This window comes from Schistocerca serialis, chromosome 7, assembly GCF_023864345.2.
Source record: "Schistocerca serialis cubense isolate TAMUIC-IGC-003099 chromosome 7, iqSchSeri2.2, whole genome shotgun sequence".
Classification (NCBI taxonomy): Eukaryota; Metazoa; Arthropoda; class Insecta; order Orthoptera; family Acrididae; genus Schistocerca; species Schistocerca serialis.
Window position 1 is genome coordinate 467,898,692 of NC_064644.1, and position 19,072 is coordinate 467,917,763.

A 19,072-nucleotide genomic window follows, 5' to 3' on the forward strand; every position below is an offset into this window, starting at 1 on the left:
TCTTTTCAGTATCTTATTTATTCCGATAAATTCTCTAACCTAAACACACAAATTCTACAACCTAAAACAATAACACATGAGAAATTCCGCCCAGTGGGCATGGCTTTACAATGGTGAATCTCTATATTATGGTCTCGTAATTACTTTTAACGCTACAGTGCACTTTCTGGATAGGATGGTGGATCTTTTATTATACCTCACACTTCGACTCTCACAATCATCATCACTAAACTTTCCTCCAGACCGAGCGGTACCAAAGGAACAAGCATAACCCACTAATCTTTTGAAACTACCTCACTACTCTCCCATGCAAACCACACATACCCAAATTACATGACATACACCACACTACAACATGAAATACAACACAGAGAATAGTCACAACATTATCACTTTCAGCTTTCCCACTTCAATCAATATTTATCCCAGTTTCACACGACACTGCCCCACTTCATAATTCCACTTTCCTACTATGAACTCTGGAGGTATTTGCACGTCTTCCTGTGCAATGCAAGCCAAGTGGCGTTGCTGGATAAACGGCCAACTCACCTTGCTTCTCTCTCAGAGTTTGAATCAAGCGTCACACGGAATCATATAACGCAAAGTAATATTAAGAACATCACACACGCAAGTCCTCAACTGATACCATGGACGAGTACTTCTCTTTATCTTTTGTCTCATACACAGTTTGAGACTCACACAGTACTCACCACGTGGAAGTACTCGTCTCTAATTTCAAGTCCTGCACACGCCATTTCTTAAATATTTCAACTTATGGTACACACGCTATTTCTTAAATATGTCAACTTATTGTACACACGCTAGTAATTCAGCTTAACTTAAGCACACGTAAGTATTTCAACTTAATGCTACACGTGGTTTCATTGTGACCGTTGGTCACTTCCGAAGATTCCTACAATCACATTAATATTACCTGCTTGACATTTAATTCTCCCCACAAAAGTTCCTGAAATAGAGAAATTAATATTTCAAACTACTCTTAAATATTCCACATGCATACCATGTCTCCACTCTTTTGTCATTACGGAGCACAACTAAAACAGGTCTTAACAGCACAAGATCCAACGGCAGAGTGCTGAAACATGGCCGTTCTCTAGGTCCTCTCCCACCTCTGTCGAGGTGGGGGAAGCACCTTGCTATCGTATTGGTCAGCCACATTTCAGGCGCTCAAAGCTCTGGTAAATTTCATCTCTTTGGTCCCAACAAAGGTGACCAAAGGATCGACTCAAAGACGATCATATATTCACATTCACCATCTGCGGTTAGCAGACGACCATACATTCATTCATATCACAGATCTCACCAAACTGGATGTAGGTATTTATTTTGTGGGAGTGCACATGTGATCAATTAAATAAATAAATTGTCATTCTTTCCCACACTGGTATCCGGCTTCGCTGTATTAATTGAAATACAGTTAATTTTACAAAAAAAAATGTGTTGTTCTGACAAAAATAATGAAGTATGTTGTACCTATTTTCAATGTTGGGCGGTACTGTACCCTTTCAACATTGCAAGACAATTGTTGTTAAGTATTCACGTCTGCTAAATTTGCGTTGTAATACCTGTGTTTCAAGATTATAAGTGTGACTCTATTTTAGCACTTATAACACTTCTGTCTGTTACTACTGTACCATAACCTTAAAGCTGGAAACAGGATGTGAAATAAAACTATTTTGTTATAGCAATTATGGTATAAAGCAACAGAGCAGTGTTACCCTCTGAGAGGAATTTTGTTATGTTGACCGTGTTATTCCTAACGGAGGTGGCTTATCGGAAATGACAGTCAGAATTACATAAATAATTAAACAGTGACAAACAAAGTATTGCCTATCTGCACTGTTTAACGGATAACGAAAACGGTCGCCAGCCTAACTAGGAAAGAGAATGATTAACATTCTCGTTCAAGAAAATAGTTATTATTAATTTTAATGGATAAACACAACCTATACTTGGCCACACGCGAGTGCAATAAACTCTGACACACTCATATGTTTACGGTAAGATTGAAACTAACAGTTAGAGCAGCACAAACTATTTGCAAAATTATAACAGGTACAGAAAAACACTATCACTTTTAGGGCTTACACAAACTGAGTGGTCTTTATAATACTACCATTAACATTCCCTCTAAGATCATAAATTGGACATAGGTTTAGGTTAAGTCTCTCTCAGTTAAATACTTAACTATTTAAAATGAGAGTTAGTTGAAATTCACTGACAGGTTACTTATCACGGTTTTTCTAATAAATAGATTATGATTTTCATAAATAAAGATCTTTCCGTTATTTGTTACCTAGCATTAGCAAACTATACAAACTGTGGATCCTGTTATACTGTTAATATGCACTTATAATACACAAGAGAGACAAACACTTAGTAATCATGAACATATAATTTCCTACTATGCAGTTTTCCACTTTTACTACCGTGAGACATAAAATTAACATTTATGTAAGATACTGACTCACGTTCTGCGGTTAACAACAGGCAGTAATGTGATCATTTACTAAGCAAAACTCTATAAGCCTCAGTCTTTAGAAATTTTAATTTGAAGTTGGCAACAACACATTAATAAGCAGTTTTACTAGGAAAATTATTTCAGCAAGCATCATTAACTTTAACTCACTCTCTTGCCACATTAACTTTACCTTTCTCTTTACTATGTTCAAAGGGCATTAATTAGAAAATTGGGTTTTAACGTACTTTCAGTAAGGACACTCGCTAATCACTTTAGTTCAAACGGAGAGGACCCTGAGAGGTGTTATGATGAGGAGAAAAGTCAAGGTAGGTACATAAATTCAGATATAATTACCTTATATTTCAGCACATTAGCACATCCATTAAGCTGATCCTTCACTGTACATCATTATAGTATTACGTTACAGTGATTGCGCAATGTGGTGGCAACTGCATGTTGGTAGGTGGAATTGCAGGCAGAATTGCTGGACTCTGTCATTTCTTGGTGGCGATGAAAGATACAAATTCCAGAATAGTTCCAGCTATTTATCCATCCATCCGAGGCCTTGAAAAGAAGCAGGAAAAGCCTCTCTCGGAATCAGCACAATATGCATCTTTTAGATGGCAGTGCACGGACTCGTAGCTCGTCCCCGACTCGTGGCTCGTCTCCGACTGACTATCAGTTCCACCTTTTCCACCTAGGCCAACCACAATTTGCGCGCGCTACACAGTTCCGTTCGCGAGGGGAACCACTACACCTTTTACATACAAATTAACTAAGAACCCTAAGTGAGGATCAGCAGTTTACATAACAGTAAATAATCATTTTAAACAAAACAGAACATTTGCACATATAGACATCTCTACAAAAAATTATTCACACAAAATTACAATCATATACAGTAAGTTTTGTTCCCTCCAAATGGGAGAAAGCATTTAAATGACAGATACACTATACAGCAGAGAATCAAATCATGAGATCAAAGTTTTAACAAGGAAAGGACTAAACATTTTTGTGTTATCGTTCAATCAAACAATATTTACAGAAGCTTAACGATGTAATATTAAATGAAACAAAAGCAAAATAAATCAGTAGAGCTTAGAGCTATGGTGTTACACACTGCTTTATGGCTCTGCGAAAGGTGCATACCAAAATTTTGGTTATTTATGAGTAGTACGTTACCTGCAGTTCCCAAGAAAATGCTGAAGATGCCTGAAACAGGCAAAACGTTTAGGTAAAGCTTCTGCTGTCGTTTGCAACGTAGACTGTTTATATTACTAAGACTGCTACACCATAACCATCGAGTGGGAGGATATATGTTCCTTTTTAAAGTCATTTAACTGACAAGACTGGCGGTTTCTGTTGAGAGACGATTCCCCGTTTTAAAGTCGATGTTTCATACATTTTGGATCAAATAAAAAGACGTTGTTAATGTCAGGAGGATGAATCCGTTTAGTATTACTCTTGTGTTATGTGTGTATAAGAGCCATAATTAAACAATAAAATCGTAAAAGCATACATAGGAATGGTGCTAATGGTTCAGTAATAGGATTTTAGTAAGGACGGTAAGATACTCTCTCCAGAGCAAGGGAACTTCGCCAGTAAGCTACGATGCGAATCGCTCTGGAGTACGGCAGTTTGGAAATTGCTGGGGAGTGCTTTGAGCTTCCTGCAGACGGCGTAGATAACTAGGATCCAGCCGCGCGCTCCGCAACAGCTACTGAATAGGCGACGAATATTGTCATGGATTGCGCGATGAGACAAACAGCAGCGTTTCTGAAGCCTGAACTCAGGAGACGTTGCGCGGAATAACGCAGTACACTGCTGTGGATGCTGGTATTGCAGGTGGGAAAGCTCATCTCCGAAATGCTTGCCAGTCAACAAGATTTGCTTAGCAGAAGATGTACTTCATTTTACAATTCAGCTGAGACAGTATGTCGAGTTTTCATATTTATGTATTATTCTGGAAATACTGTGCCAATACAGCCAATCAGTTTTTGAATTGCAAACACACAAAAAAATTGCTTACTTGATCACGAAAGGAGCTATCAAGCTTTTCAGTTCAAGAGTTTCAGAGAAGACATAATTGGGTCCATAATCAGAAAGCAGTCTTTTGTAATTGATGATCGTACTGCCACGTTACGCATCCTGAGTGTGGATATGGGCATGTTCCCAGCAAGACAATTATCTACACAGAACGAGCGACGACTTCTGGAGCCGGCCGGGGTGGCCGAGCGGTTCTAGGCACTACAGTCTGGAACCGCGTGACCGCTACGGTCGCAGGTTCGAATCGTGCCTCGGGCATGGATGTGTGTGATCTCTTTAGTTTTGGGTAGTTCTACGTTCTAGGGGACTGATGACCTCAGAAGTTAAGTCCCATAGTGTTCAGAGCCATTTCAACCATTTGACGACTTCTGAAGCGCCTATGACCGTCAGAACGGTGATGTAAAATTATCATGAAGTGTTCTGCACTCTTGGACATGCAGATAGATAGCATTTCAGCGTAAACATAATACGTAGGAGCAATGCAATCTACATTCCGTGTAGAAGGTAAGATTACGCAGCGAGTTTCTCATTTATAAATCCGGCGTTTTATTGTTTCGCTACGCTGCTGCTCAAGTTAGTCATAGTCCTACGATTGTCGCGCGGATACAGAAACAAGCAAACGCAAGACCGTATGTTACCCATGATGTCCTGACTTGCTTCGATACAGAGCACGTTATACCGCTGCCATGCCAGCTCGTTCTTCAGATACTTCATCCATTAAAAGTTCTGGTCACGGGAAGGTAAGATTACAGACACGACACGACAGTACTCACCAGCAATCAGTCCACCATTCGGCTCTCCGGAAGTGTCTGTCAAGGGGGACGTAACCGTAGAAAAAGTCTGAATAACCAAGAGAAGTGTATCATTCCACGATTTGGAGCGTGGAATATTAAAAGTTCGAAAGTGGTGGGAGCTTCCAAAATCTGAAAAGGTATATGTACTGACTAAAGGTAGACACAGTATGACTCAGTCCAGTGAAATAGAGAGAAAGTAAGTATTTTTGGTCAGACAAATATTGGGTAATATCAACAGTAGTACAAAAGTCGTCAAGGGTGTAGGTTTCGTTACGAGTAGGAAGGTAGGGCAGAGAGCCAATAACTTTGAACGATTTAGGGAGAGGATTATTCCCATGGGAGTCGACAGCACATCAACGCCAACAACAATATATGATATATATATTCCGAATCCATAAGCACAAAATGAGGATTTAAAGTATAACAGAGCACTGAAAAGGCAAGTCAGTAGGTAAAGGGAGATGATAATTTAATAACTTGGTAACAGTTGGGAGAAACACTGATGAAGTTGTGCCGTGTATTTCAGTTGGTAACAGCTAATAAGCTCTTCAAAAATCGCAAGAGGAGAAGGAATACTTGGAAAAACACTCGAGATGCTGGAAGGCATAAGACGGACTACATCATGATCAGACAGATTCTGAAATTAGATATTTAACTGTGAGGCGTATCCAGGAGCAGATATAGACTCTTATCACAATTTAGTAATGGTGAGGAGTAGGCTGAAGTTTAAGAGAATATTCTGAAAGAGTAAATGTGCAAAGTAGCGAGATACTGAAGTACTTAGTAATGATGCGATGCGCTTCAAGTTCGCTCATGCAGTAGATACTGTGATGATAATAAATAATGAATTCTATAGTAATCAGTCCATTTGACGTCTGCTGTAGGATATGTAATTCTGAAACAGAAACACAAAGGAACAACCACGGCTAAACCAAGAGACTGTCGTTTGGTATCTATGTTGCTGAATGCATTGAAAGTGTTCATCTGAGTAATATCTGTAATAAATCGTACACCCTGTGAATCGTTAGTAACTATTCTACAACGAACCCGTCATAGGCTGCTTTCTCCAATCACTCCTCTGAGAGAATATATCACTAGCACGGTGTAAAGAAGAGAGTTAAATATAGCTCTCCAGCAGGTGTTGTTATAAGATCCCTGTAACTGTTTCGGAACCTGTTGTGTATATTTTCTCTCATACGTTTTACCTTGTCCTGAGACTCCAGAAACACTATAAAGGAAGTATGGCCTCGGTAGCGTACATTATTTCTCTATCCATGCGACGTCACTAACTAAACCACATGCAGGGTAATATATTACTGATTAGGTACTTCCAATGATCATAGAGTAATTTTTATACGTTTTTTGGTACAGCATAAGAAGCACTTAAGGAAAACGCGTGTAACGTCTAAGTTAATGGATAATTGTAGACGTAATAGGATAGTAACTATTCCTACCGGTGAAAGACTTTCAAGATCTGGATTAACGATAATACTTATCAATAGCGCTGCTCGAAGTGACACACTTCACTTGGCTACCACATTAAAGTAAATAAATTTCACAATACTAGGTACTGAAATATCTAGTAAAATATCCTATTAGACTTCGGTTGATGGTGACTTGGGAGTAAAAACGTCATCATGATTTCTTTGCCGGACTAGTTTGACATATGGCATATAAATTATCTTAAGGGCATTAAACGTCACCCTGTAATAGAAAACACCCGTGTCTTGTAGCGTACTATATCGAAAGTTTAATGGAAAATAAAACGTAATTGCCGCATTTCTAGCTGGACCAGATGTGTTTTACGACCGGCAGTGCCGCATGGACACACGTCTGCTCGCCACTCAGGGCCGTAAAAGAAATTCTGTCGCGACAGATCACGTGCCACCTCTATACGCCGACTCTGGAATACCTTCTGACGGCCATACTTCATAGTGCTTCCGAGTAGTACCACTTCTGCAAAATACACACCAGGCTACTTTGTGTATTAGGAAGAAGAAAGTTAGACGGGGTTACAGAGAAAATACGTTAATCAGTACTGCAGAGACAAAAATCGTTAGTTTCTTGCTTTCAGTTCATCATCAGAGAACGGCAGCAATGATAGAAATACACTATTATTACCAAGCAGACTAGCTCAGACAAAGAGGGTATCCCTCGCTGAAAGAAATCAATTGAAATAGACAATGAGTCTTCATTTGAGGAAGTAACTTATGAGAACGTTTGTCTGTAGTATAGCATTGTACGGAAGTGAGTCATGGACTGAGGAAATAGGGACAAGAAGAGGATCTAAGCGTCTGAGACATGGTGTTAGAGTAGAAAGGTGTTAACTGAGTGAGTTGCTAAGACAAAAAAATGAGGAGATCCTCCACAAAGTTGGAGGAAACCGGAATATGAGGAAAACACTGTCTAGAATAAGGGACAAGACGACAGAACATGTGTTAAGGCATTTGGCAACAGCTGGCCGAAACCTGTACAGGAAGACAGAGATTATAGTATGTAAAATAAACAATAGAGGAAGTTTAGTATGAGTGCTGCTCTGCGACGAATAGGTTCATAGTTGATTGACCGGACGCCATAGTACACCATCAGATGATATGCATTTATATCACTATTCGCAGGACTGCTATTCAGTTAATGAGACTACGGTGTACGGAGGATTCATTTCTTTTATTTGGAGAGCATTCATATGACAGTGATTTCTCTGATATGATCGCATCTCTTTCCATGTCAATCAGGTTCCTTAATGACCCAGAGAAAATATGTAATTTATTTAAACCTGTGGAACTAGTTTCCCTATTGACACATAAACTCATTCTGTTGTATTATACCCCAAATGAGTTTCCGACATTAACTTTCTGTTCAGTTTATTTAAGACGCATGTCACAATTTATCATTCCTTTCGTAGATTGTTTTCTTACAGCTTCAAAACGTATCATGGTTTGCACTATATATGAAACACTATGTTGACTACTCCACACTCTTGTCGTCTTAATAGAAGCGAAATATTCTAGTTCTAGATTTTTCAGTACGACATGTCTGACTGCAGACATTTCTGTTTTCATTTTACTCTGATGATATTACAAGCTGCTCTAAAACAATGCAAGATTCTTATTTTCTTACATAAACTAAGCTTTGAAATAAAAGTACGTGTCCAAGTATCCTGTCTTTAGCAAAATATTTTTTTCTCATTCTCTGTTTCCACGAAAGATAATATATATTTAACGAACAAACACATTCAGATAAATTGAGATTCAGGGGCAAATTTTACAACACATATGACCCAGCTGCAATATTAGTTTGATGGTCTTATAGCCTTCCCTATTTACTACATATGGTGGATTATCGGAGTTTTTAATCTGCAACTTCTGTTGTTGTGGTCTTCAGCCTGAATACTGCTTTGATGCAGCTCTCCACGCTACTGTATCCTGTGCAAGCCTCCTCATCTTCAAATAACTACTGCAGTCTACATCCGCCTGAATCTGCTTAATGTATTCATCTCTTGGTCTCCTTCTACGATTTGTAATCCCCCCCTAAACACACACATACACACAATTCCCTCCAATACTAAACTGATGATCCCTTGAGGTCTCAAATGTGTCCTACAAACTGATCCCTTCTTTCACTCAAAGTGTATGACAAATTTCGTGCCTCTCGAATCTAGTATCTTCTCGTGAGTTACGTGTTCTATCAACCTAATCTTCAAGATTATTCTGTAACACCACCCTTCAAAAGTTTCTATTCTCTTCTTTTCCGCCTCCAGAGTTTTATGGTTAATGTTGATGACATATGAAAGGCAAGAATCGTCAGCACTCTTCGTGGTGTATTCTGGAGTTCAACTTGGGGTGATGGTTGCCTCTTCGTCTTAAGCGTCAATCAGTTTTACCGAAATATGGCTAGTCTACTGCTTATTAGACAATGTGTTAATGGGTTAGTAGCTCAGAGGATCTAGGTCCACATCCTCAACCAGCCATTTTAATTTTTGTACCCCAATTCGTCTGGGCTGTCTCACTAACGTCGGTATCTTCCTCAGTTGCTGTTCTGTTGACAACAACATCGAAGTCGACAGGAAGGTACACCTCAAAGTCATCTCCATCAGCCTCTACTTTCTCTGCCTTTGCGAGACTCACTGCGGTTTGCTGCAAAGCTTCCTGACTAATCTAACTTCTCCACAACGCGACGCGCACAGCACTTGTTGCTTGGAAAAACACAGCGTGGAAACTCGGCACTTGGCGCCTCGTTGCACAGAAAATACGAGTATTTCAGAACGATCCTCAGTTTCTAAGTTATTTCAGATACATAATACATCCTCGTGCTGCAGTCTCAGATCATGACATGAATTCGCTTCCAGATATGATTCTGGATGCACCGTTTACGGTGTCCCGTTCATAAATCGGATTGTCGTCTACAGAATTAATGCCTGCATCAGCATCGTACACAACGGCTGGTATGTGGATCTGGCATTTTGATTTCATCTTACCTAGTTTATGAGGAGCTAGAGACACTTTGTGAAACGCCGACTGAACTTTTGCATAAATTTTTGTAAAATTGTGGCTTTCGACTACAACGTTTGGTACAAAATTTCATTAATTGACACACTGTCATAAAACGCTTCATACAGCAATTATCGACAATTTACATCTGTTTACAGAATGCTCGAAGCTCTATTTCCTGTCGTTCTTTCTTTTTAGTAACAACAGCTACTTTACAAACATGACTTCAGATATTATACCACAATATCAGCTTCCCTTTAAGCTGCGTAATTAAATGAAAACAGTGTTCCGTTATACAAAAACTGAATTTCAAAACAGTTGCAGAACTGCTACTCTCACTCGGACGTTAATGAAAGCTTAGGGTTTTTGAAGTCAGTTGCTGCTGGCGAGATTAATTTCAGGAAGATAACAAACAACAAACGAGTCCTATATTTAAAAAAAAAAAAAAAAAAAAAAGGACAGACTGGAAATCATAGTTGCGTATACTCCATGCAGGAAGTAATACGGGGAAATTATTGAAATTTACATAACATAGACAGCTTTCATTGGTGCTTCTCTTGAACTAAAAAGCAGAGTGGTACGGTAAAAAAAATAGAGAAAATATTTATTACTGTACCGTAAGAAGCGGCGTGACACATGAAGCTGTCCAGTCTTCATGGATTACGTTCCAGCAGTCTTATCTAAATTTGTTGAAATTTAACCTATTTAGTGTTAAATCGGAAAAACCTTGTAAAAGTGTAGAGGTTTTTGAAAACATTCATAAAATTAAACCTATCATAGTATATTCAGTTGCAAGAATTAAGTTCCTATTCCCATAGACCAGACTGCTAGTAGATGTACTTTCTTCTCATAGGATCCTACGTGGTATGTTTATTATATATTCAGAAATCCGCCATATGTTACATTTCTTTCGAAATTGTTTTCTTATTAACGTTTCGTTATTGATTATATCACACTGTGTACTTGAGAAGACCGCGAAAGATTATCGTTGGTTTCCGTTGAACAGGACTACTCTGCCAGCGTTTGTACAACATTCTCTGTATTGCTAAATGGCGAAAGCAATCTCCACCTCATCGAAGGGATTTGCAGATTGCCTAACTAATGGCGTCCGGGGGTAAAAATTTTTTGATTTTCAGTATTTCGTGTAACTGTCGACCGAATTTAAAAGATTAAGTTGCTGTCGAAATCCAGTCATTAAGAGATATAAACTAGCGTTAAGGTTTAGCACGGCAAGTCAAGTACTAAAGCTAGAAACTGAGTAAGTGTCTTGAGGCAGAATAACTCATGATCCGCAAATTATCCTGTCGATATTCATCCAGTATTTTTGAATGAGAGTAAATGGCGACTTCAAAAAAATTTACATACAATGTACAATGTAAAATGCTTCGAAACTTTTTCTCGCTGACACCTCCCAAAAAAAAGAAATAAATTATTCTTTATTATCTTTTCGCTGTTCGGGTAGTAAAAATTCAGCGTAAGGCATGAAGCTTTAATTCATTACGTCTTTCCTACTACCCCCCTCCACAACAGATTTTCCGGACAATATTTAAATATCGCACTGACCATCATTTTAGGCCAAATAGTCAAGAAGAGAAGACGTCATAAACATCATGGCACTTGTGTCACTTATCGCTGTACGATAGCAACTCACTTTCTGCCGGTGATCATTTTAGTGAGAATACTAGCTACTGTGCTTGGAAAGGTAGCCTTTAGCCCTCCATGCTGGGGCTGTGTGTTGCCAGAAACGTCTCTATGGCCTCTTACATCGGCATAAGGCAGTCCATGAATCACTTTTGATGATGATTAGCTATCCTGCGGATACGGGCAATCTTAGCGGACAGGTTTTTGAAGGCTGGACTGGCACTTGCACCTATTGTGGTCACTTAAAGTTACCCTAGAATCGCTAGAGAATAACTGAGCACGACATTTTTGTCTTCCTGCGTAAAATTGAAAGAGTAAAAAACCATGGCACCATTTTACTATTGTCGTTTACTCTAAAAAGTCGGTTCATCCAAGAGAACTGAGTCCCTGTAGACGGTATTCTTGACATGTAAGACTGTTTCGGTGCAACACTAACTTCCTCTCTAAAAACAATCGTCTTGTACGCAAATGGAAAGAATGTGAAAGATCTTCCCCCTGCTTTTTCCTGAATTCAGCAGCAATTTTCGCCAGTTACATTGGTTGGAGCATAGACCCGTTCCCTCAGTGTAAAGTTTTTAGAAATGGTGGGATGGGAAGGAGGAAGGAGGAAATAAGTTGGGGGGGGGGGGGGGGAGTGTTTGTATTTCCGACTTGTCTCATTGTAAAATGAACTTCTGGATTTTTTTATCTATGAATCTGCGAGCTTCACGGATAAGGATGTCCGTGATTCATTGTTCATGCAGTCTTCCAGATGAATTTTGGTGTCTCCCGTAGTGCTATGGTCATTCTTGATCAATTTCATTGAACATTCACTGTCTTTTTGTTGTTAATTTTTGAAGGATACAGAACAAATACACTCCAGTTAAATGCAGACTTGATTTAAATTTCAAACGGTCGAAATGGCTCTGTGCGCTATGGGACTTAACTTCTGGGGTCATCAGTCCCCTAGAACTTAGAACTACTTAAACCTAACCAACCTAAGGACGTTACACACATCCACGTCCTAGGCAGGATTCGAACCTGCGACCGTAGCGGTCGCGCGGTTCCAGAATGTAGCGCCTAGAACCGCTCGGCCACTCCGGCCGGCATTTAAATTTCAAGATCCTTTAAGTTGTCCAACAACATTTTCTGGTTAGGCGACCCATCAAAAATAAATGTAACCTGTTGTTCAACCGTTCGGTTAACTTCACTGCGCCGGCGTAGTCCTCCTGCACGGTTGCCAAGTAAGAGGGTAATGTACGTGTTATTTTGTGAAAACAACGAGCACTGCTCTCACTGGTCTACTACAAGTACAATTTAGATTTAGTTGTTATTCTGTGGCACCAACAAGCAGTACACCTGCTTGTCATGTGTTACTACGATTTGGTTTTACTAGAGAGAGCTGAGTTCACTTCGCCTAGAAGTATAAGTTGGTCGTGAGCTGGCGTTAACCCACAATTTAACCATCAGATTAAGATCTTTTAACACCTATACCAATAAAACCAACATATTTAGACTATTATGCCTAGTGTAATAAATGTTTCGCCACCTTAACGCGAAATATTTAATATATTAATTTGTTTGTAAAGCAATCAGGCCTTTAAAGCCGTTTGATTCTGTAAAGCATCGATGTTTGTGGGTTACCGACACATTAGTTACACATCAGGTCACGTAACCCTTTGTTAAGATGCCAGTGTTCACAAATTCAGTCAGGCGCTCTAAACGATGTCAAGAAGTTTCACGGTAATGTTCGCTTCCACACTTAGCTGCATCTTTCGCTACTCTCCGGAGCCTCTAACTGCTATCTTCGTTGCACCACGGCGCTGGAAACCACTAACTTCAGACGTGAATCCCTCCTCCTTTCTATGTTGACGTTAAGTACAGATGTCTACAGCCGAACTGACGCGCGTTGCTACAGTGCCAGCAATCTCCGTACCACTACTCAGACGTTCATTGTTATTTCACGGGAATTGAGACAAGACACACAATACCGTTTGTGTGAAAGCGACCGCCTCGCACATAATTCCATCCAACGCTTTTACCGCAAGGAATTCTGTAGAAAGGCGGTCGTGACGTGAACCCTTGATTTCCCGCAGCTTTCAGGGAACTTCCATGTCGTTACAGCCCTAATGGACAAATATGTGAGATGGAATTCTCTGCTCTACTAACTTACCATGATTCAGTACCTCTTGCTACTATTATTTATTTACGCATGAACTCGAAATCTACGAACAAATGAAATGAACATTCCTTTAGTTTTTAAAGAGCAAACACAGTTCTCCATTTCTCTCCTGTTAAATTATACTCCACGCATGCGTAAGTTATATCATAATAATAAAATCAGTTACACTGTTCCTTTCTAATGTCTAACGGAAGTCTTTTGTGTGTGTCCTTCAGTGTTACTCACTAAGAAGGCCTTCAGATTTATCTGAAAGAGTGGAAAGTTACTCAGGCAGACGTCTACATTTGGACTCGCAAAAAGTTAATATAAGGGCTTGAGGCAGTACGACTTACAATGGATCTTGCAAGAGGAAAATTATATTTAAGTGAATATTACCAGTCGTTCCAGATATCTCACCAAGTGTATAAGTATTTAAGCAATGTGATTAATAGCTAGCTCCACTGGAAAAGGGTTTGTACACCTAGTATGAATAACAGTACTCAATTATAAACCATTGAATATACAAACATCCTTTAGGAGAAAGCACTGAGCCCCAACATTCATGGTAGCACCAAAACATACCCTGTCTGCTGGGAAACATGCACAGACATGTGAAGTACAATACGAGAGTGGTTGGAAAAGTTCTCGGAACGGAATAGAAAAAAAAGTACTTACATCACTGGACCTTTTTTTTATTTTTCACTGTAGTCTCCTTGTAGATTAATGCACTTGGTCCAACGATGTTGCAGTGCCTTGATCTCATGTCGAAAATGAGTTTCCTCCAGGCCCACCAAAATAGTTGTCAACTCCGGCTATCAATTCTTCGTTTGAACTGAATCTTCGTCCACCAAGAAAGATTTTCCGTTTTGGGAAGAGGCGGAAGTCTGGCGGAGCCAGCTATATCATGTGAATAAGGCGGGTGTGGCAACAATTCATACCTTAGTTCGTGTAATTTTGCCATGGTGACGGCACATGTTAGCGGGTGCGCACTGTCTTGATGGAAGATGACTTTCTCCCTTGCTAAACCGGGACTTTTTTCGCGTATCCTTTGTTGCAAGTTGTCCAGGAAGTTAGCATAGTATGCTCCAGTAATTGTTGGCCCAGTGGGGAGATAATTTACGAACAGTATCCCCTCCGAATCCTAGAACCTTTCCCGCCGAAGAAATTATCTTTGCTTTCTTTAGTGGAGGAGAATCAGTATGTTTCCACAGTAGTGCACCCAAGTTTCATCCGTAGTCACAAATCAGAGAAAAAATCTTGTTTATTTCTCGTAAAACGGGCCAAACTTTGTTCCGATATGTCCATATGCATGCGTTTCAGATCCAGCGTCAAAAGTCGCGGCACCCATCTTGCAGATAATTTTTTCATTCCTCATTCTTCAGTTAAAGTGTGATATACACTTTCAGATGACATCTGACAAGCGAGAGTAATTTCATGCACTTACAATCGGCGATCCTCCTCGACCAAATTGTAGACTTTTGCAAAGATTTCTGGAGTAGTGACTCATCTTGGCCGACTACTGCGCGGTCATCATCTAAGCTCATCCGACCAAATTTAAATTCTTTGTCCGCTCAGCAACAGTTGAATATGATTGGAGCAGAGTCCCCCAGCGTATTCTGGAAATCGGCATGAATGTCCTTTGCTTACGAAGTACGTAATCACTGCTCGAATCTCGATTTTTTTTTCCATTTTGGCAAATCCCTATGTGGGAACAACAACAGAGCGAGGACATCGCCACAGCTTTCATCCAAGAGCACTGACGTGGCAGGTGTTTACAGGCAACAGTCCAATGGATATACGTGGACAACTCGTTGCGCTAGCGCTGACCTCTCTAGGTGTTTCCGAGAACTTTTCAAACCACCGTCGCATGAAAATGTAAGGTGAGCACAAAATTGCAAAGAATATTTGAATGTAAATTCGTACAGTTGACAGAATAATGAGTGAATCACAACGATACATGCGTTACTTGTACCCAGGAAACACGTGGCACCCAGAGTTCCCAAACGCAATAAAATCGAACAGTGTATGGACCGAAGTATACTGACGAGTCAAGACATTATGACCACCATCATAACAGCTTCTTCGACCATCTTTGGAACGCAGTACAGTACGGATTCTGCGCACCATCGATAATAAAATTTGTTGGTAGCTTTGTCGAGGTATGTGGCATTAGATGTCTAAACACAGGTGATGCAGTTCCAGTAAATAATTGGTCACTGATTTGTGTACTTTATGATAGCGCGCTATAACGACCCAGAAAGGTTCAATCGGGTTCACATTAGGTGAATTTGGTGGCCGAGGCATCATCGTGCTTGCACTATCATGGTGTTCAAACCACTTAAGCACGATTCAGTCTTTCAGATACGGACCGTTATACTGCTAAAAGATGACATTGACGTCAGGGAAGACATCAAAGATGAAGGGATGTAGGTAGCCCGCAGCTTAAATGATGTCTTCGATTACTGCCACAGGTCACATACAAGGGCAAGAGAATGTCTTCCATAGGATAATACTGCTCCCACCAGCCAGTGCCCGTGGCGCGGTGAGTGTTTGTAGCTGCCTTTCGCCTCGATGATGGCATTTGTGAAGACGACCATCGATCTGATGTTGCAAGAAACATGGTTCATCCGAATAACCTGTAACCCAACAACACAGCGCCCAAGTATAGATTTTTTCCTGCTTTATTGACTATGTACATTTAAATGAAGTGTACAAATACTGTATGTTGTGTATATTATTGTGATGTGTACGTGTTTTTATTATTTCGTGAGTGCAAAATAACCAGTGAAAGAGAATGTAAAGAATTGTAGTACGCGCACTGGCCAAGTCAAGGAATATAGTTATGTAAACCAAGGAGGCTATTATTATTTTCGTGCTGTCGCTAGGGCCAGGAGCGGGACGGAGTCGGGCAGTGTCTGTCAGGTTGCAATGATAGTTGGTTAGTAGCGCGTGAGCGGGTCGGACGCAAAGGAGGAATTCTGCTGCGAGGGGACGCAAGGCTTGTTTCACTGCAAGTTCCCTCGTGCTGTAGGCTATGGCCAGGCCTAATGTGGAGAAGTAATTGGGCACAGCGCAAAGCATCAAGGTTAACCTGTGTTTACGAAATGCGCTGCAGGTGAAGACCCTTTGACTGAACATTGTCGTGATATAATGGACCCAGTCGCTTCGACCGCACCGCTATGAAGTAAGACCCGATCAGTTTATCATCTGCAATTGTAAAAGGCCTGTCAGTGGTAGCTGCGAGTCGTTCAACATCAAATACTTCAGCAGCTTACGTGTGTAAGGTGTGTAATCTTCAGTAACAACAACCACACAGGATCATCTCCGTATCAACAAGTAACCAAGTGTGTCAGTAGTTAACTGAATGTAAATGATACGAAGAGTGAAAGTTTATCGAATTGATTAATAGTTTAAATGAAAGTGAGCAAAAAAAGTTAATTTTTTCGAACTTTGCTAATTAAGGGCTGCTTATTGACAAGTAATCTGACAAAGCAGTGTAGTTAACAATATTTCATTTTCAGACAGTTTTGTATGAGAAGTAATTTACGTAACAATAATTTAAAAAAAAACAATTGACATTGTAGAACAGTCAATTTAAATACTAAAACTATCCTTTTCGCAACAGTTACCTTTTGCAAAACAGTTTAACAGCAGTTAGCATTACACTCAAAAACGCAGTTCATTTATAGTGTAAAGAACTAGTAATTAATGTTATGAAGTAGTTGTAAGCTAGTTAATGTCCATGGCTGAAGTTTTTCTGAGTGATTATTGTTTTTTGATAATGAGTGCGACTCAGTGCCTGTGCGACTGTCCACGCCTGCCAACATGCTACAGTAGTAACGTAATATAATATAAAAGTTTCAATTGATTGATACGAAGTGAGATGGCGACCGTTCGTTTACACTTTACAGTAATTTCCAAACAGAGTCAAAATATGAAGAACTAATTTGGACTCTGTTTGGTTTCTAGACAACTGGCCATTAAAATTGCTACACCACGAAGATGACGTGCTACAGACGCGAAATTTAACCTACATGACAAAGATGCTGTGATATGCAAATGATTAGCTTTTCACAGCATTCACACAAGGTTGGCGCCGGTGGCGACACCTACAACGTGCTGACATGAGGAAAGTTTCCAGCCGATTTCTCATACACAAACAGCAGTTGCCCGGGTTGCCTGGTGAAACGGTGTTGTGATGCCTCGTGTAAGGAGGAGAAATGCGTGCCATCACGTTTCCGATATTGATAACGGTCAGATTGTAGCCTATCGCGATTGTGGTTTATCGTATCGCGACACTGCTGCTCGCGTTGGTCGAGATCCAACCACTGTTAGCAGTATATCGGAAACGTCCCCTTTGAAAAATTATACATGACTGTGCTTAAACTGACACACAATATTTTTTGGCGCAACGCAATCTGACTTTCAAAAATCCCTACAGAAGAATGGCCCTGACTAACATTAACCTATACCTTTCATAAATCACTTACCTCACAAAAATCTTCGTTACTCGAACTACTGCAATACAGCGAGCGCCACTACTGCCAGCTAAATAAAAGATTCAAACTACTGAAGGCACTAACTACTGATAGGCTAAGTCAGCAAATGAAAGATTTTGATAGAGAACAAACAATGTATTTACCTCAATAGTGTTCAAAAGTCATTTATATATATATATCAGTTCATGGCATCCAGTCTTAAAAATTTACTGTCTCTGTCCAAAACTCCGCCATCTCACTCCCCACATCCACCACTGCTGGCGGCTCACCTCCAACTGCACAACGCTACATGCTGTTAACATCCAGCTGCCCAACACTACAATGGCAGACAACAATGCAAACTAGCCACAGACTGCACACAGCACAGCCAGTGATTTTCATTCAGAGCGCTACGTGGCGTTACCAATAAGAAAGCCTAAACAGCCTACTTACATAGCCCCCATGCTCCCCACAAAAAATTTTACAAATTGTTTTGGGCACTGGCCAATACATATTTGTAAAAATTTTTTCACAATTACAATAACAAAGAAATCAAATGCACACACTTATTGATACGCTGTAGGTCAAAAGCTAAAATTTTCTCACAGCCCATAAAGACAGTCCTGATCATTCATCACAGTAAGATTGCAGTGTTTTTCTCAAAGTCTGGGCAGTAAAAGAAAATGCACATGGAAGTAGTGGATTTCCATGCAGTCTTGAAGAAGTAGTCTTGTCTTTCCAACGGAAAGCCAGTGCTGACTCTTGACATGCAAACAGGTAATGGGCCACAACAGAGCAAACCCACAGCAGAGTCAGTCGAAGTTTTGAAGAATATTGGTAGGTTGGTCATCACAGAGCAGACCCACTTTAGTCCTCGTAGAGATTATGTTATTGGTGGGCCACCAGAGGTGCAGACCCACTGCAGTCTTTGTAGAAATAATTGCACTGGTGAGTCATCAAAGGTGTAGACCCACTGTAGTCCTTGTAGAGATGGCCAGCAG